Below are 26,905 nucleotides of genomic sequence, written 5' to 3'. Positions count from 1 at the left end.
ACGGATTTCATTTACACACAGACTGGAATATTTACGCTTATGGCAGAGGAACGCCTATAGAAAAGAAAAAAGCATCGAAATAGTTAGTTATTTCTTTATTGTAATGCCATAATGAAAATTAATATTACAAGGTTGATCCCAGTTAAATATGAATAGCTTTACAGCAAGATTCGTCGTATGGCGCCCATTTGTCAATTTTTCAATTTCAATGTTGAGATTTATGATGCGCATAAAAGATTATTCTAATTCTTTGAATGAGTTATCTTCTTGATGTTATCACCCATTGAGAACATATTATATGCGATATTATCATGACACTTTTTCATTCAATTTGAGGGTTTTAAATTGAATTAAATTGACTAAATAATGAGTGAAAGTAGAGAATTCATCATCCAAAAAAAATATCCACTTTAATTTTAAAATTGTTTTTTCCATGGTCATATAATTCCCTCCGTCTTGAAAGAGCAGACGTACAATAAAAAATATATATAAAATAATTTGTGTGCTGTTAATTCCGCATTATTGCCTTTTCAAACCACAAGAATGGTTATGAAGTATCTTGGACAAAGCCAATTGTGACTTCGCGATTTGACGCCATATGAGGCCCGGGGGGGGGGGGGGGGTAGGGTATAGTGCGTCTTTCACGTTTAAGGAGTCAGGAAGCCTATTAAAGAAGGCCATTTAAATGCCCGTCACGGGAATCTGACGCAAAGGCCCTCTAAAAACTTCAAACGTTTTCCGGCGCCGGATTACAGCTCCGACGCAAAGTAGCCTTATTTCCAGTGGACTTCGTAATTGGTGGCCGTTAAAAAAAATAATAAATGCGCGCGCTTTCGTTTCATGTTTATTTCCTGCCGCTTAACGGCTCCGAATGAAAAGAGAACGGCAGACGTCGGTTTTGTGGAAGCATTATCGGGCTTCCATTAGAAAATAGTCGGGGAAGGAGAAAGGATGTGTGGTGTGTAGGGAGAGGGGTTGGGTGTATTTTTTTAAGACTGCTGGCTTTTTGGGGGTTGGGGTGGTGAAACGAGGGTAGGCGATGAGCCGGAGGGATGGGTGGTGCAAAATGAGTGACGAGGTGTTTGGGGTGGTCAGGGTGGTTGTGGCGGAGGTGAAAAGAGGAGGGAACCAGGAGAGGAAGTCGAGGGCAAAGCCGTACATATGTTGAGAGTGAGTAAGGGGACGTTCAAAAGATCTAGGAAAAAAAACCTTGGCTTCTGGGGAATCCGCAACACGAAGTAAATGTGTGTTATTTGATGGTCAAATTGGGTAGGTGAGGAGGTCATTTTTTTTCTCTTTATAGTTACGACTTCATATAGTTCAAATTGACCTAAAGAGTTTGCGCCTATGGGGAAGTATTATCAACAAAGACTCTAGCAATAAACTATTCTTATTTAGCTGCCACAGTCAACGAGCGATGGTTCGTTAAGAAAAGCACAAAGAAAGGCTAGCGTGAAATGCTCATTGGAGTTTTACGTGAATGAGAGAATTCTATGACAAATGTGTGTAGGCTTTTTAAGTTTTCAATAATTTTCATTTTGCTGATAAAACTTTTAATTCAACCATGAACTACATTTTTCAACAACAACTGTTATTGCATAAATTAAATCAAGCATTAAATTTTCGAGTTTATACTCATTAATGATATTTTTATTATTTTTTCCACTTGGGATTTATGAGTACATTTCAACTTATAATATGCGATGCAATAACGTCGTCATGATTTCAACTACAAAATTAAGTGCGATAAGCACCACAAGAAATTTATTTCGGGTCCATAAAAGTGCTTTACACTTAAATATTCTTCTGTTGGTATCCCATAATTATAATCATGTAAAGCTCGTTCAATATTTAAAAAATAATTTATTTGCATACTATGAAGTTTGCTTCAGAAATTAAAGATCGTTGAATTTCATCACTCATTATATTTTAATGAAGATGTTAACAGTGACCATGCTTAATAAATTTTACTTTATATTCAGTTTAAAATTTTAACCATGTGATATCGGTGGTCATGTATCATGCACGCTAATTTACCACCATTTTAGAGTAAATATTGCATAATCGATAAACGGAAAGTACATTAACTTCGATATTTCATTTAGAGGCTTCATTAAAATTTCTCATTATTAACAGAGGTAGATTCTAGAGAAACATTTACCTGTCCTTTTATGTATTATACTCCGGGTAAATGCACACAAGGTGGAACCTTGCATAGAAAAGAGCAAAATCATGTTTTGACAAATATCCTGTTTTCTCATTAATAACTGGTAATATAAAGAATAATGTGAAAATACGATGTTTCTATGTCCCAAAAAATACGTAAACGCAAACTTCATGAATGTTATTCCAACATTTTAAAAATCTCTCCGATTAATCTGCGAGATGATAATGATAATATGGCATAGCTTTCGTTTCGTACTTTGCTTTGCGTACGTAGTGTAATACTTTGCTTTGTCGGTAAGTTACAAAAAAGTTCAAAACGGATATTTTGAATTGTGGGGGAAAACCTTCAATTTACTCGGCGTTTTGACTATGAGGTATCATTTTCTGGTGAATTAAACTCCGTATACATTGAAAAATGACGCTAAATCATTGAAAAACCGAGAGATTTTATTAAATAAACGTACTGGTGCTTCATTTATCCAAGCATGATATTCCATCAAATCTTTAAAGATTAGGTTGCACCTATATGTCCATAATAAAGGAATTTGGTATTAGCAAGTTATTGTGGAAAAAAAGGTTTCCACAATCAATAATTCCCTATCATATAATATGACAAACCTCCTCCGTGAATGTTTAAGTGTAAAAGGAGTCGATGGTGGTTGTAGCAAGTATGGTGCTGTTTTTTTTATTTCAGACTATCCTTAGTAAATTCTCAACAATTCATTCACGATAAGCAGAAATTTGAAAAAAATGTGATTTAATATATCATATTTTTATGCATATATATATATATATATATATATATATATATATATATATATATATATATATATATATATATATATATATATATATATATATACACACACACACACATATATATCTTACCTGCCATAGATTAAGTGGAGGCTGTCACGGAAATTTGTATCCTTCAAGAGAAAAAGCGTGTTTGGCATGAATCACGAATGCAATACATTGAACCGAATTGGATATATTTCACAAATCCAAAGAACTGCAAAATAATGGCGCAAAATTTCAGGATCACGACGAGTAATTCATTCACTGTGATATTCTCTCATTTTCAAAATATTTGTTGAAACTATATGGCCAAATATCAAACGCGCAAAAATAGCAACCCCTCCCACCAGAGGGAATGAATTTATATAAATTTTACCTCCGGCAATTTACGTATTCTTGTGATTCCGTTACCTTAAGGCAGAGCGTTTGGAGTCCCCGGGGCCTATTAAGGTCGGGATGCTAAGAAGTAGAAGAGGAAAAGGGACAGAGTTCTCAACGGAGCGGAAGACAGATGATGTGGGGAAGTGTAGCAGAGGGAACATTGAGTGAAGGGAGAAGAGTATTAGAGTGAAGGAGAGAGGGAGAGTTGTGACGGGGGACAGGGTCTTGAGGAAGGAAGTGGATTGTTGGGTTTGATGGGGAGCGGTGGGAGGTAAAGGATTAGATGGGATTAGATTCCTTTGTTGTCGTTTGTCCCTGGGTGCCTGTAAGACCTGGAGGCAAGGGGAGGGAGGTTGGAGGATCAGTCGGGCAAGCTGACACGAGGGCGTATTCTTTCAGGTGTCTCAAACTTTTCGCACGCGGATGAAGTATTTAGACAGCAGAAGGAAGCGGGTGTTCGGGCAGGTTTTATGCAGGAATTTTGAATCGTTTAAGATGCCAGGTTGATACTGACAGTTAAACTCGGCCTCTCTTTCTCGAGGGTAATCTGAAAAGTTTGGGAGTTAGAAAAATGGACGTCACTCTCTCTCTCATTTATGGTTTAAATTTTCAAACTCGGGAGTGAGGCGCTCTTGTGAAAAATGATTATAAGATATTGTTTCTCGTTCAGAGTGGGAGTGAGGATGAATATGGTATCCATTCCGATTAACAACCTTTCAAATTTTTTATCAATGGTAAAAAATTTCACTTTCGCATTTTTGACATATGCAGTTCAGCCAGGCAATGAAACATGAGCTTACCCTTTACTTTTCTCTTAAGGTATTATTTATTGATTGAAGTTGAAATACATATCTTCTGGCGCACATTTTAGCACTAAACTTTTTTGTCAACATTTGTTTATATGTGCGAAAAAGTTTTTTTAAGTTTTAAACAAATGTTTCATAACTTTCTGACTACCTATGATGAATTCCGCCTTGTGATTACCAATTGCACATAACATATTTAATTTTTAAAACGAATAAATGCTCATTAGTTCTTTATTACTTCAATGGTAAACTTATAAAAATGATCATTCATTGGAACTTCAATTAACATGCAGATATCTCTTTTTTGTCATTTATTCATATGAAGTACTCTTTTTTTACCTTATTTTTCTTTACTTTCATGACACTATATCTCCATCACATTATTTGATTCTCACATTCTCTTTATTTATTCTTTCTCACCCCTCTGTATGCTTTCAAACATCTACATTCATGAGTTATCCCTTTTTACTCGTCCTTATTTGCTGAATTTGACGTCCATTCTTTGATCCGCTTGTTCAAAAGTGCTCCGAGCAGGCAAAAGCCTATAAGGGTTTCCATCAGTAATTTCCACTTCAGTTGCATATGACTTTTCTTGTATGACTCCCTCCTGGGGGAGTCCCTAATGCTTCATTTGTCCCCCGCGGCCCATATCTAGTTAGATGTCACATCAAAATGAACTTGCGCGGGTAATTTAATCGTTGCACTTAAATGTAGGCGGGAGTGTTTTGGACTCGAAGTGAATTTTTACATTCGTAACTGACGTGTTTTTCAGTGGACTTAGGTGTGTTAGGTGGACTCGCTTCATGAGTGAACGCTAAAGAGATATTTGGAAAGTGCTCCTGACGACGTCAACGGCACTTGCGCTTCTCTCTATCTCTCTGTTCGCCCGAGGAGAACTTTCAACTCCCCCGTCCCTCAACTAAAACACGCCCTAAGTGAATCACGAAGTTCCATTTCATTTCTGACAAAAACCCACGCACTTCTAGCACGGCGTAGGCTATCTACAACACTTCCACACAAGTTGTTGTGCGAGGAAGCGTGCGGGGGAAGTGGAGTGGTGTGGTGCGGGGGAGGGAAGGAAGTGCTTTTCATCTGTGATCTCGTGAAGCAGTCTGATGACAACCGATTTTCACATTTTCAAGCATATGATAGTTAGTTTAGGTAATTATTGACTTCCAGTGACGAAAAACTAAAACAATGAGGAGATATGGACTTCATTAAATTTCGACAGAAATATATTTTCGAAATATAAAAGTTTGGATAAATTACTTTGTTATGAAAAACATTAACGTTGACGGCATTAAATTTGGTCAGAGTGGACATTTTCAATTAGTTATGTATTTATTTTGTTTGATATTCCATCCCGGACAAAATTGTTAGCTAATTAATTTTTGGATAATATTTTATTTGATTAAATATTGTGACTATCCTGACTTAGGTCACAAATAGTGACATGAGCGGCAGTTCTATAATTATCTCGCACTAGCTTTGAATATTGTGCGTTTGGTTTAATATTTACTTATCATGGAAATGACATAGGGATAAATAAAACGTCCTCAAGTGAAATTTCATCCCATACGATGTCTTAATGGAAAAAGCAAGGAAACTGATAATAATTTTTTAATATTATCAGAAATTCGACTATATTACAAAATTACTTTTCTTTGGGAAATGTAGATATTAAGTCTTCTGGAAAAAGTTGCGGAGAATTTCAAAGTAAAATGTCTCATTCTCCCCTTCAGTAATGAAATATTTCATGGCTTTGAAAAAACGATCAAATGAAATCTCTTTCAAGCTTGAGCGTTTACTGGCAAACCTTCTGTTATCATTCATCATTTGTTGGAAATATGAAAATTCTGTACTCAAGGAATACCGTCACATATTTTTTGAGATCCCGTCATGTGCTAAATTAGCTGGTTTGAATTAAAACGAAGACAACCTATGTCAAGTGTATCGTTTATTGACGCTCATGTTCACTCGTAAAAAAAGATTACCGTTATTTTATTTGTATTAATGCAGATTAAGGTCCATATAGGTCAGTTTTTTCTTGGAACCCAGAAAATATTTTGCACCACAATTATAATATAAAATACGAGTACTACCTACTTTAAATGAATAGACCAGGGAAATGTGAACTAGTGACAAATTAGTTGCCACGTTTCCCAAGCACTTTCTTCCATTTAGGTGGATTATTAGCATAACTGATAGTAGAGAAGTTTTACAGCATATAAAGCATGTAACTTACTTGCATTAAGACGGGTACTTGGGTAAAGATAAAGTGATTTACTAGTATCCGCTAGGAAATGCAATGCTGATGGAGACTCAATATGCTCAGTAAAATAAATGGTTATCCTGTGAGTTATGCTATATGAGTACTTTACATAACTGCGGGTTGCCAGCATTCTGTATATAGTATAGTATACGCTTTAGGATAAAATATATGTTTGCGCGTGTGAGATTTCATTATGCTCATAACAAATATGTAATGGCTTTTATTTTGCTCCTACGAAATGTCCGCCAGTTATCACTTCTTCTTCTTTAGGTCATCTTTAGCACTGGTTTTGGATAAGCAATCCATTTATCTCTAATTCTGTCCCAACATCTTCATTTCCACGGTAACTCACATCGCTATGTGATCGATTGATGCATTGCCGCCTTGGTCTTCATTTGCAGCTTCGTTCCTTGATCCCGTCCTTGATCAAATTTGCTAGATCTTCAATTGCTAAAATATGTCCTATCCATTTGTTATTTCTATCGTTTACTGCTGTTTCCTTCTCTCTTTCTCCGCCTCTTGTTAGCACATCCTCGTTCGAAATCTTTTCAGTCCATCTAGTAATCTTCATCATTCTTACATCTCCTCTTTAAGGCCTCAATCCGTTTACCCAAGTGGGGCCCTCTCGCCCATGTTTCTCTTCCGTACAAAAGGACAAATGTGACGGAAACGTGAAGGAACGATGTTTTCTTGCCCTAGTCAGGCTCCACCTAGAGTATGCTGCCAGTATATGGGATCCTCAAGACATAAATTTAATTTCGGAATTGGATCGAGTTCAGCGGAGGGTTGCTAGATTTGTCAAAAATTGTTATGACCAACGCAGTAGCGTAACTACTTTGCTAGAAAATTTAGGCAGGGATTCCCTTACACAGCGGCGTTTACAATATAGATTAAACTTATTAAAAACATTTAAAGATGGGTCCTTTTCCGATGACATCAAGAACATAATACGAACCCCAACGTATTACGGGCGGAGGGATCACGAATGTAAGATTAGAGAGATTGACTGCAGGACAGACAGATTTAAATGGTCATTTTTTCCAAGAACAATAAGAGACCAGTATTCTTGTAATCGAAATCCCCCAGGAGCTGGCTCGACATAATAAATATTAACCTACAAGGTAGCGACTGCGCATGGTTATACGATTATATTTATATATTATTTTTGCAGGTTCCCCTTACCTTTCCCCTTCCATTTGATTAACCCTAACCCCCTCATCCCTTACCCTTTCCTCCTGGTGCTGTAACCCCTGCCGCACACCTTTTTGGTGGCCTGCAGGGTATTGATGTAGATGTAGACACACTTCGCAAAAGTCCTGATTGTGCTCTTTGTTGATGTCTTTTGATGTAGACAGCTCTTTCTTGTAATCACAATTATCTTTTGGGGTATATCCGTAATGTATATATCAAATTCCTCTAAAGGAGTAAACAATATTGAATTCTCATTGAAATGACAATATAACAAATAAAATTGATGGTTTGTGGCACATGTACATTTGTGGTTCCTGCACTTGAATTGTGGTACATAACGTATTCTTCTCTTTGTAGGTCCAGTATAGCTGTATTAGTTTCTTCGCGAGATCATTGGTTTTCTCCAGTTGGACTACCTAGGAAACTTAGCAACTCATTAAACTATCTGTAAGTATTGATATAAAACTATATGTTAGTTTGACACTTTTTAAAATGCCGATATAAGTGCCTGCCATTTGCATTCAACGGTACTCATTTTACATCATTCTAGTACGTAAAGCTGAATATTTCGGTTCTACCAAAACGTTCTCAGAAAGAGAACCTTGCAAGCCGTGTAGAAAGTGCTTGCATAATTTTGCAGTAATTAAGTGAAATCGAGAATGGTCAGATTATTATGTAGATACCAAGACAGACTTGATCAGCCAAATCGTTCGGCATTGAAGCACACCTTGTTTACTGATCATCAAAAATGATACAGAGTAGTAATTCATGAATAACAATTTTCTACAGGAATAAACATTTCTCAACAGCTCCATGCATCTACATTTTCGATATTTTCTCATCCATGAGAATTTTTTTAAATTTTATCTCTATCTTTGACCAGCACATTGCCTTCAGTTACCTGGGGAATTGAAGTTGCAAACCTTTTATGGAATTGCATGCTATTTTGTCATAAAGACTGTACATAAAAGGGTTTCGAGGGTTTCCTCGGGGTAAGTGAAGGAAATATTGATTCTCGTTTCTCTCAATTGTTGGAGTCAGTTTACACAATGTAGTCAATGATTTAGTTGATTTAATTTGAAAAGCCAATTCATATCCTTCGATAAAATAAAAACTATTTAGCACTAGAACGAACGAAAAAAGTTTTAAACTGCAACGAGAAGTAGCTGGATGTTTGAAAAGTATTTTGAATAAGACAGTAGCATCACGATACTATTGGAGGTTTTATATTAGAAGGTATTAGTTGACCGTAGATTAAAATACAGTTTGAATTTTCTGCGTAAATTTGAGGCAGGTCACTTCTCGGAGGACGTTAAAGACATTACCAGCCCGTACTTACTATGGTAGATGAAATCACGCACGTAAAATCAGGGAGTTTAACGGGTAGATTTAAAATGTTTTTTCCTCGTACCGTTGAAGATCAAAAAATATTTATAAAAATAGCATTGGGAGTTGTTGGGAGTGTTTTTTTAAATAGATTCATATTTTTAATACTCCTCCCGGATAACTTGAATATACGTATCCTGTCACAAAATATTCTCGTAGATAACTACCATCTTTCGTGTGATCAATCTTCTTCCAGTGAATGGTCGAAACAATATTTGTATAGAGGTGTCGTAATTGTGATTCCGCATGCCAGGCTGGTGACCTATCACTTATCCCGCCACATACTCTTGCTGTGGCTTGTGGGTTATTATATATATGGAGAAAATAGTACTTTAATAGACTTTTACGGAACTGAAATTTACAATAGTTACACGAAATTTGCTGTTAGCAAATTTCGTGTAACTATTGTAAATTTTCCGAATGGGTAATATTAATTTCATAAATTAAATATTTGGACGACGATCGGTTATTCTTCTAAGAACTCTGCAATATGCGTTATCTATTTATTTCGTATACCAAATTCAACGTTTCCAATTCATAATAAAACATGACTGAAATTCATTTTCATTCTCTTTCAAGCAGAGCATCGAATAATGGGCGTTGCAGTCATGCCCTCCGTCATTTGATCACATTCCAATTTCAATAAAAACAGATCAAAACGAGTGGGTCACTGCTATAAATTTCATCCGCGTTGAAAACGTGGTCGTCCAGAAGGAAGACGGCGTACGCACGGCAGATTGAAATATAAATGCAGCTCTACCGCGACAGCACCTCTAGAGCAACTGGAATGAGCAAGGGGAGCGTTAGTAGGTGGGTGGGTATGAGGTGGGAGGAGGAAGGAGGGGTCGGTAGTTTTGCCCGTAACAAAGTTTCATTCTAACGCATTTCGTCCCCGGAGCGAGAGAACCTGCGAATTCCGAGCGAAGACGGATAACCCGGGAAGGAGACCGAGCGTTGACGAAATAAAAAAAAAACATTCGGACCCACGAGAAAAATCCGGAAGTTTCCGCCCCCGCGGTTCACTCCCTCGACGCCGTCGTGTCCGATCCTTCGGCGCGGAAAATTTTCCTGGGAAAGGGGGGGCTCCCGGAAAGCGATCTCTCCCGTCTCCCAGAAACGGGGGGGTTTAGGGTGGGGGGGCGGTACCGAGCGCGCGCAACCGCCCGGCCATGCGAACCCAAGCGCTAAGGATTTCATTAACATTCCGTCGCGTAGCAACCGCTCCGCCGGTGAATCTTGTGGAGAGGGGGTAAGTATGAGGAGCCGGGGGAGGAGGGAATTGAATGCTGAGGACTAGAGGTGGAGGAGGAGGAGGGGATAAAATGAATGAGTTGGAGGTGGTATTTTAAGTAATCACATTTCCTCCACGAACTATTTTATTCAGCGCACTCTTATTTATCATTCCCGTGCAAGATTCCAGTATTGCACGCGAGTGAGGGACGGGAGCAGGGAGGTAAAAATCACGCGGGCCAACGGCCGTCTCTTACTGTCTTCTCGCCGGCTCGGACCCGTGGGCAGCGACGTGGCAATATGATTGTGGAGCTGGGAGGGGGGATACACCGGTCGAACCACTCCCCTCCCTAACACCGTCACTCTCCTCCTCCCAGACCCCCATCCCCTCACTCTCTCCCACCCCCTACCACCCCCCAAAACCCCTCTCTGCCCCCGCGGAGTTCCTTCTGCATCATCTCTCCCTCTCTCTTTTCCCTCCACACCCCCTTCTCCACTAATGACCGCCGGGAGATGGTCGTGAAAGGAGGGTGGTGTGGAGGATTATAAGGAGAGGGGGGGTAGAACCCTTCTCTGACGTCACTCGCCAACCTCCCTCCTCACCCTTCCCCATATTACCACTGCGCATGCGTCCAGGGGATGCGTTTTTTTCGTGCGTGCGATATGGTGGTGGGAGTTGGCTAGGGGGAAGGGTATTCGGGGATGGGTTGGAGAATGGTGTTCCCTGCGTGGAGGAGGGTTGAAGGAGAATAATGGTGGGAAATAAAGGGGGACAAGTGAAGGGAAGTGGGGGGAGGGTTTGCGGACGGCGCAGAGGGAGTGGTGAGGGGAGAGAATGCAGTAGCGTGGTGGGAGGGTAGGAGGAGGGCCAGGGTGACTACGTACAAGAGATATGGTTTGAGCAATAAAAGATAAACGGATCAATTTATAGATAGACATATTTTTATTGCGCGGGCAAAATATTTTATGCGGTTAGTTATGTGAGCGTATTTTCCTGAGAAAACCCCGATGCGTTGCTATAAGGTTATATTAATATAATAACTGGGTGACAATTTTGACAATCGGCATGTAACCATATTCGTATGTGGGAGAGCCTTGTCTGAATCCAGAGGAGCCATGTAATATTCCGCTTGAACTTATGATTAGATTTAATGTGAATTATACTCACAGTTTCAGGAGTCATAGTTATGTTAACCTTCAAATAAAATGCGTTTACGGGATATATCTATACGAATTGAATATCCATGACCTAAACCGGTGCCGTCTCTTATTATGTATATGATTATTTTTGGTGAGTTTGGATGATGTTTTGCGGGATCTGTAAAAGTGGATGAATTCCGATGTCTGCCCAGTCGTTCACTGATTTGGCATAAGCAATAATGATTTGTTTCAACTTATTGTCATATGGTTGATTAAGATTTTGCTTCTGGATAACCGTGTATCTTGCGTGGTGACTTGTGTACGAAAACAATCATGGATACAAATTAAGAAGGGAATGATTATCAAATTGTAAGGTTCATGTCTAACGAAAATATGACAAATAAAATAACTCTGAGGACAAGAATTGAATAGTTCAAGGTGTTCGTAGCATAAATACATAAATTTAAATTTACAGGAATTATATTTCATGCGTAAATAAATATTAAACAAATGGGGAAATATCTTAGAATGGAAGAATCAACGTTCATGTTGTATAATTAAGTTCAATCATGCTTTTGTAGTCAAATTACAACGTTATATATCATTATCAGTACATCAATCCTAATATTTGCTTACTGCAGCCCTCAGTTCTTAATTAAATTCAATGTTCATTCCCTCTAACCTTTGATTCTTCTTTGTTTCGCGTCCTTTTTAATTTGGATGGTAGAAAAATGTCTAATCTTCATACCATTAGAGATCAAAATGGATATGACCGAGACGCGGATGAGATAAGTTGTATTTGTAGTGCATATGTATAAAGTATTTATCCTATATCTATTTCAAATAGACCCATATTTTTAAACTCTTCCGGCGTGCTTTGAATGTATCCGGCTATTGAATATTCTTTCATGTGAATGCCTTCTTTTATGTGATTTACTTTGTTCCAGTGTACGATCAAACTGATATTTGTGTAGATGTGTCATGATTGTGATTATGCATGCATGGCTGGTATCACCTAACGCCCCCCGCCACATGCCCTTGTGGCGGCATGCGGGGTATTATGCAAATGCAGATTTGTTCTAGAACTTTCTAGAGGATACATTCTACCCTATTTACTTTGTTTATGTTCAATTATATTTTCTTCCATTTTTCATTGTCATGAGTGTCACCTGGTTCTTGTAAGGTATAGGACTATTCTTCTATCGTAATGGTTCATTTTAGACGCTTTAAGCATGTTGAAAAACTATACAATATAGTTGTGTTTAAATTACAGATAGGCAATCATTAAAATATATGTACACAATTTATAGTGGCGAAAAATGAGTCATACATTTTACACGGATATGAACTTAAGTTTGTCGAAATGCATATAGAGAAGGTATTTTTTAATGTGAGAACGAAAAAACTTTGTTTTCCTGATGTGTCTATATATATATATATATATATATATATATATATATATATATATATATATATATATATATATATATATATATATGTATCATCCCTAAAATGGCTGGTTTACCGCTTCACCTCCCTTTTTCTTAGCGTGGAACTTAAACTTTGCAAAGGTGACTCTCATCTCCTCTCGCCTCTCTCGTCTTTGGTCATGTTTCCGCTAAAACTCGAATTCGGAGAATTTTATCTCGAAAGCGGTTCAAGGGAAAGGGGATCATCTGTCGATTGAAGCAGAGATGGTACATTAAAGATGTAATCGTTCGGTTATGCCGAAGGAATACTTCCTCACCCAGGGTTCGGTTTGACAGAAAGAGAGAACAAAATTTTGTTATTTTTTCTTCCTCGTGCAGCCACACGAAGAAACCTCACGATTCGGGAGAATAATTCAAGGGGAAATAGATTGGTGAGTCATCGTGACCATTACTCACTCAAACTTTCCCACCCAAAGATCCAACTTGAATATTTCGAGGTGTTTCTCCCTCCCCCCCCCCCTCGCTTCCTGACGTCACTTCCGTGGAGATCGGTGGAGAGTGATTCGTGATGGTGCGAAGGGGTTAAAAGGTAATGGGAAAGGGGGGAAGAAACGAGGTTCCCCCTATTAATAAAATGGCGTGACGTCATTCAAAGATGGTCCCGCTGTGTTTGGGGGTCGTGCACGGTTCTCTGCAAATGGGGTAACCAAGTCCCACGCCGCCGTTATCCTTCGGGCTTAGAGGGTTGGGAGGGGGAGGGCTTTGTCGAGAGAGAACCGAGGAGAGAAGAAGAGGGTCTTAAGGGTCGAGAAGGAACGGGACGGAGAGAAGGAGACTGGGGTCCGTTTGTTTATTTATTGTAGACATTGATGAGGGACGAGATTGAGATTATGTAGCCGGAGCTTGGTCGACAGTCCGATCCCAAGTCACGCTCTCTTCTCCCCGGGGCTTTCGTCCGCCTTTTCGCGCGCCTCCCTTACGTCTTCCGCATTAAAAATGAGGTTTTCCCTCTTCCCTCCTCTCTTTATGTTTTTGTCGTTCTTTTCTCATCTCTCACGTGAGGTTAAATTAGGTTTATGGAAACAAACCGCGGTGTCATAGATAACGACCTATTCAAGAGAATATTAAGGTAAAACGTATTGTTCGTGTCGTCCAATTATATTAGAAATTCTAATTAATCCATAAAAGTAATAATCATAAATGCTGTTTCTTATACTTATAATGTTAAGTATGAAGGTAGCATAATAGCACAATGTACTGAATAGTCTTTTCGCATATAGAGGTATGTATTTTATGTGAGCATCGGACAGCTTTCGCATTAAAAATGATTAAAATTTTCCGAAGTTAAAAATTATTCCTATTAATATTTGTTAGTTTAGATATTTCAAACTAATAGTGTTGAATTTTGGTGACAATTTTTTTTATGGTATCAGACCTATTTTGACATTACTCAATGACAATTAATGATGACTTCTGTGTTTCTCTAATCTTCATATCAGTTATATTCATGGCATCCTTTATTTTGAAATTCCGTTGAATTCTGCTTAACCGGCGAGTCATCGTGTCCGTTACTCACTCACCGTTTCCCACCCAATTTCGATCCAATATGAATACTTTGACTCGCATCTGTGTCATAAAACTCGGAGTTTTCCTTGTAAAAACATGAATACCTCTTTGTCATTTTTTTCAATGGTCCACTATTTCAATTTTAAGGATAAAAGAGGAAGGCATTGTGCCGGTGTAGCCCTTCTCTCAACCCTTTCACTACGCAGCCTTAGCCTTAATATCATTGGATACCCAGGGGCTCTTGGCAGTAAGGGTCGCATGTATCGAGTCGCCCATAAACAATGGATTTCGTAGTCTCGCAACTCAACATGCAAGGCCTTCTGACGACGCAGGAGAAACGAGAATATCCGATCCAGTCTGGTCACGCTGGAACCAAAACATTGTCTTCATCGTCAACCTTCCTAATAGTCAACAGATGGCGGCCCGCGCTGTATACGGTGGAGATCGTGTAATCTCGTAAATTCGGATGGAGCCTATGGGACTGAGCTGAGGATAGCCACACCCCTACCATTCTTTATCGTGCAATGCTAGACTAATTATGGTAAAGAAGAGTTACCAATAATTTTAGTTTATTTATGGTACATTCTAAATAGATTCATTTAAATCAATGAACCGATCAGGGTCATTAGGATTATACCCTAAGTTATAGGGTATATAAGATATAGTTATTTTTAGCTAGAGGAAAATTTAAGAAACCTTGGCATAAATAGTAGTATTACTCAATTGTTATTTATTAGTTGATTATTATGGTCACAATGCACTACTTATTCTAGTATATGTTAAAACTTTCATTTGTAAAGAGAAAGGATAAAAAATGAAGACATTATGTGTTTGAAAAAAAATGAACTGATAATGGAAAACTTGCGTGACTATTCCATTAATAAAATTTATATTGCATTTATAAGATACATATTACATTTTTAAAATTATTACCCACTAAAATACCGATTTCGCGAAGAAATTTCAGTACGCGGCTGACATCCTTGTCGTTATCACTTGGGTCAAGCCTTTATGTTCAGCCTCAATGTTCAGCCTTGTACACGAAACACTATCCGTATATGTTGCATTTCGTAGGAAAATGTCTAATATACGCGAGAGAGTTGCTCTCATCAAAGCTTAAATTTACATCATATGGTAACATTTTTAAGACGAGTCGTAATCCAAATATTTTGTCATAATTGTATATTACATCGGAAACATTCTCCCATCTGCTGGATTGCTAAAGATTTGTGTTAGGAATTGTAAAAATTTTGGTGATGAACCTAAGTAGTCTAGGATAAATTAGCAGCTTTAAACTGTATTTTTTCCCCCATGGGAGGGTTATCACGCAATATTGCTTTTGGTGACGGAGAATCTAAAATTTTGTGCAAATTATTGATCAAAATATGTTAAGAATATAATTTCCGTTTACGATTTCCTGTTAGGATAAATGCTAATTTGATAAACTTGGCAAGTTCCCGTTATTTCATCGGAGTAGGGACTTATCCTAGAAAAATGTATGCATTTATTATATATAGCGTGAATTCCGTATCAGGAATATTTGAAGATTGTTAACAAAATACATGAGCTATGGTTGATGATTCTACCATATGGTAGAGTCAATCATATCATCCTATCACGCTCAGTTGACGTAACCCACTGGAACACGTCAGAATATGTATTTTACTTATCTGGAAAAGAGTGCACATCTTATGCAAATGATCCCATACAAAAAAAGATAACATTAGTTACAAACAATTTCGTTTAGATGTTCTTTGGATATGAATAATTGAATACAATATTGTTAAAAATTTCCCTGCCTAATTTCTGACTATACTCAAGCGGGCATTTGAAATATAAAGTGCGTGGGCCTCGAAGGCGCCGACGTGCACGGAGTCAGGCGTCTGGAAGCCGTCACGGGAGCACGTCACCGTGGCAAATGTCTTGGGTGGCTGGAGCCCGAGCACAGCATCCCTCACAGCATGGGGGCGGAGCGAGTGAATGAGATTTTTATTCAGTGGGACGCTGTCGGGCGTCGTACAATGGGGGTGAAGCGCCTGCATATAGCACCATGCACCAGACATAAGCAGCCCGTAGGAGCTGAGCCTGGGAATGTCAAGGCCCTCATCCATTAGTTAATCAATAAGACGTAGAGCGATTCGTGTATTTTATGGAATTCATATTTTTTTAAGTGAGAGATCATTGAAAAGAAGGAACGTGGCGTTTACGTGCTGAATATACTCAACTTAAATCAAGAACGAAAATCCGTTTCACTTATTTGCTGACTGGAGTAATTGAAAGGACCCTGAGTTAGAATTATAAATGTATTTAAGTGCTCAAAATCGTGTACGTATATAAAGTCTCTTGACTAAAATAGTGATACTGACGTAAATTTGACCACAGAAACTATCTGATTGGACAAGATGACGTTTAAGTTCGGCCTACTAAATAGAATTCCAATCTATGTCTGTGAAGAGCACTGCAGAGCTAAGCTTATCGGTGGTCCGAATATCATTAGGAAGGACCGCATTATTTTCCTGAACCGTACAATCTTCTTACAATGATGAACTTACTCAAAGAAAATGGTGAAGCCTTTGAATAGAATTCTATTAAAACAGAAACTGCATATGAACAGCATCTCTGCTAAGGGTGGAATGCGATAACATTTTCCAGTGAAGTTTCTTGGCGAAAGAGTCAATTTATCGAAACTAACCTGGTCTGGTGGTGAGTATGTGTGTGTGTATATATATATATATATATATATATATATATATATATATATATATATATATATATATATACAGGTATATATATATTGATTCTGAAGACGACAGCCGTGCTGTCGAAACGTCAAATAACAAATTGTGAGTGTCCTTTCTTTGTGTCTCTATATTCTAAAAATCTACATCTGTGTTTTTATATATTTATATATATACATATATATATATATATACCAATACATATACACACATGTATATATATGTATTCATATGTATAAAAATATATATGTGCATATATACATACATATATACATACATATATATACGAGGTCTTATATAGATATCAGGTAGCGGTAATCCATGGGTATAGGCGTTGCACTACCGACCGAAGGGCCCGAGTTCGATTCCCAGCCTCTCCGGGCAACTGCAGCTCCACCTAAGCTATGTAATTTTTTGGTTAGCCAGATCATCCTGGGAAACTGTAATCGGCACAGGGAAAGGAACTGGCCCCTTACCCCGATGCGTGAATTTCACACGCCGTCGGGCTCAGTACTGGGTGAACTCAATCGTCACCTACCAAACCGACCTTAGGGTTGATGGTCGCTAATATGTGCTTTCGAAGGGTTTTCTTTAAAATTAAAGTAACATAATTCGAACGAAAACTATTGCAGGAATAACTGCATATTTATGAAGATACTTTTTTTTCCTCGTCATTCATACGGCTTTCTCCTCAAAACCGTTAAGATGAGGTTATATTTTTTCGTCATACCGTGGGTGTCTGACGAAAACTCTTCGAGTGAGCCGTATCGTTTTAAGCGCTCTTGATCTACCTCGTGGCGAAAGGGTTCCTAAAAGGGGGCGTGGGTGGGCGAGTGGGTATAGATCTGCGGATAAGAGAGCAAGGGGCAGTGCAAGGGTTTCGGTGAGGGAGGGAATGAAGCCGCAGGCGGTTGGTCGGGGAGGCGTAAGCCCAGGGTACTGGAGAGAATTGATAGGTGGGTTGACCATGCGGGACCCCCGACTCCCCTCAATCCCCTATCCCCACCTCCACAGCCTCTCCCACGAGATGGGCCCGGCTGAAAAACCCTCCTTTCTTACCCTATCCAAAGAGTTCTCCTGCAACTCCTCTCTCTTCACCACTTCTTTCTTTCCCTCTCCTGGGATCTCACCCACTCCCACCCTTTCGTGTTCGTCTTCCTCGCCCTTGTTCCACCCCCGCGGGTCTCTCCGCGATCTCCCCAGACGCGGGCTTTTGCTATCGCACGGCCGAGGGCATGGAAGATTGGGCGCCTGAGTCACTTCTTATATCTTTTTTCTTCTTTCTCTGGGCCTCCCTCCGCATCTCCGCTCCCCTACCATCCTGCCTTCCTTCTCCAGTGGAAATGAATGAGTTGACCCCACGCACGTGGTCCAAACTCCTCTTCCTTTTTACCCGTCCCTCCACATAATTCGGTGCCCTTTCTCCCGTCTCGAACTCTTTCTTCCTTCTCTCCTCTGTCATCCCTTTTCTCTCTCTGTCCTTCTCCATACTATCTTTAGCTTCCTCCATGCCGATATATATATATATATATATACACACACACACATATATACACACATATATGTATTTTTATTATTCTTATTAGGTAATCTACCGGTTGAGGTAGGTTTTTCGATGGGCCCAACTACCAAATAAATATTTTTTCTCCTAACAAAACATAACCCAACATCCTACTCTACAAGAAGCCCCAAACCCCATGCATCTCCGTGTACTTTCTTCCACCCTTCATTTCGTCCAACTCCCTTATCCTATTCCTGCCCTTTCCTCGTTTTCGTAACAGTCCCCCTCTCTTACAGTCTTCAACATCCCACTGCCGACCAATACACCCTTAATCCATTTTTCCAAATGAGATGAGATGATTGAATAATGTCTTTTATTTCGTTGAAGAACTTGGGCCAGCCAAAATTTCAATCTTTGGGTTAGTTTTCTTTTTAATGTTATCAATATTTTTGGGTATTTTAACTTGTGCCACCAAACCGTTTAATTATATCTTTTCAGGTATTTTCATGTATAAATAAATAAATATATACATATACATATATATATATATATATATATATATATATATATATATATATATATATATATATAATATATGTGTGTATGTGTGAGTGTGTGTGTATATATATATATATATATATATATATATATATATATATGTGTGTGTGTGTGTATATATATATATTTAAAAACAGCTGCATACAACGACAACATGCACGGTGCTTGTGTGTGTGATTATATGTATATAGTATATATCTGTTAATGTAAACCAAGCTACTGGATGAAATGGTAAATCTAACGTCGTTTCACGCTGCTGCTGCATATTGGACATATAACGCGCTTGATGTATCGAGCCAAGCAGTTGGCCGTGTCCCTACTCGGTGTATCCTCACCTCCGTTTACGTTTCTCGTATTGATTTTTTTCTTACTTTCCCTGCGATGTAACTGCTGCCGTTACACTTTCCCGTACAACGCATTCATGAACTTAACGTCACGACTTGATTCATTGTTTTTCAAAGACTATTTGTTTATCCATACCTCTCTTTAATATCAACTGTAAACATTGTTTCAATTTCGTGTTATGTCCTATACACTCTACCATCAGTAGAGATGGTTTTCACGTCAACACATACTTGAATGTGTTTTTCTACGCGGTTTCATGTGTGGTTATTCACATCCACGCATAATATATTTCCTCTTTTCGCTATTCAAGCACTTCTATTATGCATACATTTTTTTCCTTACGTCAATTGATCGATAAAGTTAAGGCATTAATGTTTGGTAATAAGTTATAATATTCTCGATGAATTTCGATGTTGAAATGTCACCTGTAGCCCACATTTAGTCAGTTATTTTATCCTCAAAAAACTTAAGAAGATCTAAATGGCTATTAAAGTATATTTTATCTTTCCATTTTATTTGTTAAAACCAAGAAATATTTAAAATAAAAAACTTTCTTGATTTATTTTCCAAAATGTTTAATATGAATCATATTTAAATTATACCGGATTTTTGGTCAAATATTGATCCATTATACGCGACATTCTTCAACGGATATCTAATCCAAAATCCAAATTCTATGGTAATGTTTACTAAAATGTAAATACTATTTTCAGTTGATGAACAATGGTGATAATAGATCAATAATTGGTCATTATTCAGAAAGAATGGTTGCTTTTATCGAATCGGTTAAGCGATTCCGGTAATTGTTTTATTGTTGTTATTCTTCTCCCCACGTTTCTGTTAAAAGTTCTCCCTGTGCAAAAATTACCAGGGTCGACAAAGCAAGGAATGGATTAAAAAACGGGTCACAAAAGAGATAAGGGTTATTATTACTTCATAAAGTTGTTCTACCGGTTACTCTTAGGGTACGTTTACAAATAAACTAATCCAAAAACAGATAAACGTAACAGTTTCAGGTTTAAATTTGTGAAATTACTTTATGATGAGGGTAAAAAAAGAAACTTTTCACTTCCACATTAAGATTATTCTACTTAACGACCACGGTTTTGATGCTGCGCATCATCATCGGGTGGTGATGATGCGCAAAATCAAAACCATGGTCGTGAAGCATTAAATCTTTATGTGGAAGTGCAAAGTTTTTTTAATCATCAAAAACAGAGAAGTTGGCTTTTGAATTGAAATTTAAATAAATAAGCTGTAGACGACGAGAGCAAGGGAAAAAATATCTCTATGAACATATTTATAATGCATTTATCAATGTTTTGTGTATGTGGTGATGAACTTTTTGAATCGGAGTAGTTCCTTCACGAACGATTAACGCATCAGAAATACCTAATGGGTGAGAATAGATTCGATGAAACACTAAGGCCTTACTCGTAACCTCTCCTGGGTGAAACATATACGGGGAATATGTGGACAAAATAACTAGAGGTTAGGATTTAATATTATAAGAATATTGGGAAAAAGTTACGAGACATTAAAGGTGAATTTTGCATTGAGCTTAAAAGGCCTCATTTGGTACACACATACATAGCAGAGGTTAAATTAATATTATTAGGTAATCTACCGGTTAAGGTAGGTTTTTGGATGGACACAGCTACTAAATAAATAAATATTTTGTGACTCCTAGCAAAACACAAAATCCAGTATCCTACTCCATGTTAGGTCCCTCTTCATCTCTGAGTACTTTCTTCCTCCCTTCATCCCGTCCAGCATCACTATCCTGTTCCTTCCCTTTCCTCGTTTGCCCAACATTCTACCCTCAATTACAGTCTTCAGCATCTCACTGCCGGTTAATACCCCCTTCATCCACTTTTCCTGCCTCCAAAGGATTTCACCCAACAAACCCCTCTCTTCGCCCACCATACCATGTACTTCCTCATTTGTTTTCTTCTCTGTCCATTTCACCTTCTCCATTCTTCTCCACTCCCACATTTCAAAAGCCTCCAGTCTACGTCTATCCTCCTGCTTCAATGACCACGTTTCCGCGCCGTACATAGCTACGCTCCATATAAAAGTTTTTACGAGTCTTTTCTTAACATCCTTACTCAACGTCCTTGTCATCAACTCCCTCCTCCTTGTGAAGGCCTCTTTGCCTAGCGCAATTCTTCTCCTTACGTCCCTACTATTTTGCCTTCCTATTTTAATGGTTAGCTTAGCCTTTTCCTTTCTAGAAAATCGCATGAGCTTTTTTTTATTAATATTGATTTCCATCCCATACCTGTGGCACCCCATCCCATACCTGTGTTTTTATTCTATTATAAGATGTTTACGTCGGACAATTTTTGCTTGATATGTATTCTTAAAGCAGAAACCTAGTCCGAGTTTACAATGAGATAAATCACAATTTTGGAGTAAAAGATTTTAAGCAATTTAAGGTCCCATGCCTCAGAGTCATACCTTCTCTCGGCTACAATTTGTATTCATTTCTTTCGCCTTGGAGGTTTATACGAATTTATCATGACGAAAAAACACTTTATCCCCAACCCAAGAGACATTTTCTGAAGCTTGGAGCTGATCTAATGCCGTTGTCCCTGCAACAAAAAGTAGCATAATTCACTCCCAAATCCTCGGACGACAGCTGTCAACGGAGAGATATGGTAGTCCTCGTTACATTTACAACGGGTGTTCTTTAATTTCGGCTAATCTTTAGGTCCATGTTGTCATAGGCTACTCTAAAAGTCCGTTTAAAGTTTAATTCGATCAGGTCCCAGCGAATGGTGAATTGATAACGATTGCCCAATTTCAGGACAAATATTTAATCATAATAATAGTAGAAAATAGCTGTAATTTAGTCAACTGAGGTTGACTAAATTACTAAATTTCCACCGTTAGGGATAGGCTGGAAAGATGCTGAAAGTCTCCAAATGGTCGCACTGTTTATCGCACTATTCGGCAGATGGCGTATTACACTTGTGCTTTTAAATTCAAAACCAAATTAGGATTCGGGGTACGATGAAACATTCTGGTTCCGGCAGTACTCGACCCTAGACCCTCGGTGTGGGAAGTCAGTAGGCAAGTTACCGCAAAAAACACAATCCCTCATGACAAACGTCGCCAAATATTTTTTCGTATTATTTTCTAGAAACATTTCTTGACGAATTTTGACATCATGATAAGTCTGAAGCTGAGTGATGAAAAAAAGAAAAGAGTTATAATTATTTAACACTTAAGTTCAACAGATTCAGGCTTGAGGTCGTGGAAGTTCATCATAATGAAATAAGGACAATTTGCACTTTTCCACAGTTTATTTAACGTACGACGCGTTTCAACTCACAGAGTCATCATCAGGTACAAGACAGTACTATTTAGTTTATTTAGTTACAAATTGTCCTTATTTCATTATTTAACACTTGGTTGACTTATTTTTTTTATTGATTGCCCGTAGAGTAACGTCAAACGAATGAAAAAATGTAGCTCAACGAATGCATGACTGCCCAAATCATCTTCTTATCGTTATGGGTAACTGACAAAAGAATCAACATTGGAAATAAGAAATTACTCAACCATAAGTATCTGCTCATTTTACTCAGAGGTTATGTCGTATTAGTTTCATTCTTATAAAACGAGGACCGAGAGGTCCTCGCTGCAAAGCTCACTCCACTCCGTGGGTTTGTTCATGTATATATACGTATATATACATGTATATAAGTATGCGTGTGTATATATGTAAACACACGGAATGAAAGAAGATTACACTTGTTCCCTACAACCTATTTCCTTTGCAACGAGTTAATGGCTTCCGATCCTTGTTCCTTAAGAATGAAACTAATTCGATATATGCATGTGTATAAATAAAACGAGCAGATAACCATGGTTGTGTTTATATATATAGTATATATATATATATATATATATATATATATATATATATATATATATATATATAATATAGATAATATATATATATGTATATATATATGTATATATATATATGTATATATATATATGTATATATATATATACATAGGATATCATGTTCAATTTCTGGAATGAACTCCATACATTTAAACCGGGGATGAGAGCGGTTTCATTATTTCGCTAGTTTCGCCGTAAGTTAATTATATCCGAATGCTACCTCCCCCCCCCCCAAGCGGTGAAAATAACCGGCAGGGCAATAATTTCCGTTTCCCTATCCGCACCACCAGCCCTCCAGTCCCCGCAGCCCCGGGGGCCTCCTCCCCCTCCCCCTTCCCCTCTCAACCATCCCCTCCTCTTCCTCCCCCTGATTGACTCCGCACACAAGAGCCCCCCATGGTGGGGAGTGGAGATGGGGTCTGGAGGGCGTGACCACGGGGCGGCGGGGGAAGGAGGCGTACGGCGGGGAGTAGTAGACGGGGCCTTTGGGTGGGGAAGCGGGGCAGGAAAGCAATAGGGTGTGTGTGTTTGTGTGTGCGCAGGGTTTAGATAAGATGAGCCAGTGGAAGGCCTGCTGACGTCACCCGCGCCATATGTTCGGGGGACCCCCCCTATCTCTCCTCTCCCACCGCCCCCGAATGTAAGCTGCGTGTGTCTGTGTGTGTCTGCATGCCGTCTCTGTGTGTGCCGTTACCCGTCTGTCTGTAAGTGTATGTGTATGAGAGAGGGAGAGAGAGTGCCAAATCCTCGATTTAGGCGGGCCTCCCCACAGGGCACCTGCATTCGTATCGTCTCACTGCTTCCCCCCCTGCTTCCTCTCTCACTCTCTCTCTTTATCCCCTCTTCACCCACGCAGGAAGGTTCGCAGGTACCGCCTCTCGAATTCGTACCTCCTCCTCTCTCATCCAACCCCACCCACCGCCGCCGTTCCCTTCCCTGCCATCCTCCGTTCAACAGCCCTCCCTCTCGATCGCGCCTTTGCGTTTCTCCCGCTCCGCCCCCACGACATTGGTAAACGTTTTCCAGAAATTGTGGATGAATCAGTCACCCCCTCATTTCGATCGGCGTAGCTCACGCCCGCGCGAAACATTTTCGCGTGACTCACCCGATTACCGACAGAGCGGAAACGAGGAACAAATCTCTGTCGTCGATCCGTCCGAGTTCTAATTACGGAATGGGAATAATAACCTGCCGTTCGTCCATGAACGTCACGCGAGGGCGAAGGACTTTTCGGGGAATATTTTAATGGTCGATGCGCACTTATTCGTTCATTCTAATTATTCCATTCCTTCAAATCTATTTTTCGGACGGACACTAAACGACTGTTTTTTTCTTAGGATCGCGAGAATTTCCCCCTTCTTAGTAATGCGAACATTACGAATTTCCGTCATTCCATCGTTTCTTTCTTACTTCTACCGTTCTTCAAGCCGTCTGAAAACGCCCACCCTCATTCTTCCTCTACCCAACGTTTTCCATTTTATATCACTGTCTTATCAGCATCCCACTACCTTTCAGTATTTTCTCCAACCACAACGTATCTCTGGCTTTTACGAATTTTGCCCTCAGTAACTTCACCACTTCTCAAACTTTTCTTAAAACTCCAGAGTTTGCCTTTCTCTCTGTTCAACTTATTTTCTCCATTCTCCGCCACACCCACATTTCAAAAGCCTTTATTTTACATTCATCCTCTTGTCCCAAAGACCAGTTTTCAGATCCATGAAGCTCTTCGGTCCATAATAATTTTTTTGAATAACCTTTTCTACTCGTCCTTGCTCAGTGAAAATGTCGTCAATCCTCTTCTTGCAAATTCTTCTTTCTCGTAATTGCCCTCCTAATGTTTCAGTTAAAATGCTCATTTTTCTTTAAAATATTGCTAAAAAATGTATGGAACTATTTGAAATGTAGCACATGATCAGTTTTTAAGGCGCCATTCCACGTTAGTAATATTTTAAACTGACTTATTAATATGGATGGATTTGTTTTTACTGTTTAAATATCTTAATACCTAAATAAATATTCATAGTCAGTATTTCATTCTTAAGATTGGTTTACTGCGGCCCCTCATCCTTCTCTATCCAGTGTTGATCCCTTCTCATATCGTATTTGCTTCTCTGCTCTTCTTAATTTTTCCAATGGGCATATGTATATATATATATGTATATATATATATATATATATATATATATATATATATATATATATATATATATATATATATATATATATATATAATATATATATACTCGTACATACATGCATACGTACACACACACAAACATATTATAAATATATATATATATATATATATTTACATATATTTTTTGCATATATATATTTATTTATTTATATATATATATATCTTGGTCTTTCTCTTGGGATCGCCTCTTCTACATTCCTTTCCATCAGCACCCTATTCCATTGCTCCTCAATGCGTATCCTATCCGTCTAGTTCTTCTTTGCCGTAAATTTCTCCACATCGTCCTTTCCTCTTCTGCTCTTCTATATTCCTCATTCCTCGTTTCACACTTTTATCTGTGCTATTAATCTTAAGCGTTCTCCTCCAAAACTATATTTCTTACCAGTGAATACTTGTTACTTACATCTTAGTATTTACACCAGGCTTAGAATGCCCTACTAGCATTTAGGATCAATAATAATTTCGGAAAAAATTAACTGTTGGTGCCACAATATGTTCGCATGAATATGTCTTCTAATAACTTATTCAGAAAACTAAAAGGCGGGGTCGATTAACACGAAGGTCCAAGGACCAATTAAATGCAGATATCTGAGTAGCACAATGGAGTTCATGATGGTGTGCACGGCTGAGAACTTCTTCATTAGCCTTCGATTTCGTCAATTAAGTTTTTAATGCATGGAAAAAATATAAGGGTGGAAGATGTTAAACTTTACATATGCCTTTGAGAAAAGCAAAATGTGTTCTTAGTTGGAGTGATAATGACGTCCGAATTCTCATTTGATTGATTGTGATTAAATTAATTTTTATGAAATATACGTAATGGTCCAGAATCATTCAATCCTGAAAATTTTCACAGGCCTTGGATTTAAGAACAAATTATGAGAATTCCTTGGTCTTACAATTCAATTGTCTCTTTTCAATTCTTTGAATTCCTCATGAGCTTATTCTACGATGATCCATGGATATCTGTAGCATTGTTCTTGAGCCTCAAGAGTAAAAAGCGCTGGTAGGGCACAATCTATATGTATAATTATTAATCAGTAGTCTACCAGGTTAAGTTAGGTTTCCGATAGATGTTGGTATTGTACACTATTGCACTACTAAGTACTGAATAATTTAGCGCAAACATTCTTTAAAATCTCAAACTAAACATTACAACGAATCATTATTCCACCGCTTATGAATTCCACCTCCCATAATTTCATCATAAATTCCTATTTATTTTTTCTCTCTCTACGTAGCTTTCACGGCATTCTCCCCATTTATAGCATCCCATTCCCTC

The 26,905-nt window shown here is 38.4% G+C and overlaps 1 long non-coding RNA gene across 1 annotated transcript in view; it reads left to right on the top strand.

Moving 5' to 3' along the window:
- The window catches only part of LOC139696461 (uncharacterized), a 452,594-nt gene that overhangs the window by 262,869 nt on the left and 162,820 nt on the right, over window positions 1-26,905 (top strand). Inside the window, exon 3 of the long non-coding RNA XR_011702624.1 lies at window positions 7,972-8,061. This is a non-coding gene — a long non-coding RNA (uncharacterized lncRNA). The remainder of the gene's footprint in view (window positions 1-7,971; window positions 8,062-26,905) is intronic.

The sequence above is a fragment of the Hetaerina americana genome, unplaced genomic scaffold (genome assembly GCF_022747635.1).
Source record: "Hetaerina americana unplaced genomic scaffold, ioHetAmer1.1.p SCAF_7, whole genome shotgun sequence".
Lineage (NCBI taxonomy): Eukaryota > Metazoa > Arthropoda > Insecta > Odonata > Calopterygidae > Hetaerina > Hetaerina americana.
Note: the sequence above shows the minus strand (reverse complement) of the source record. Positions and strands in the feature narration are given on the sequence as shown.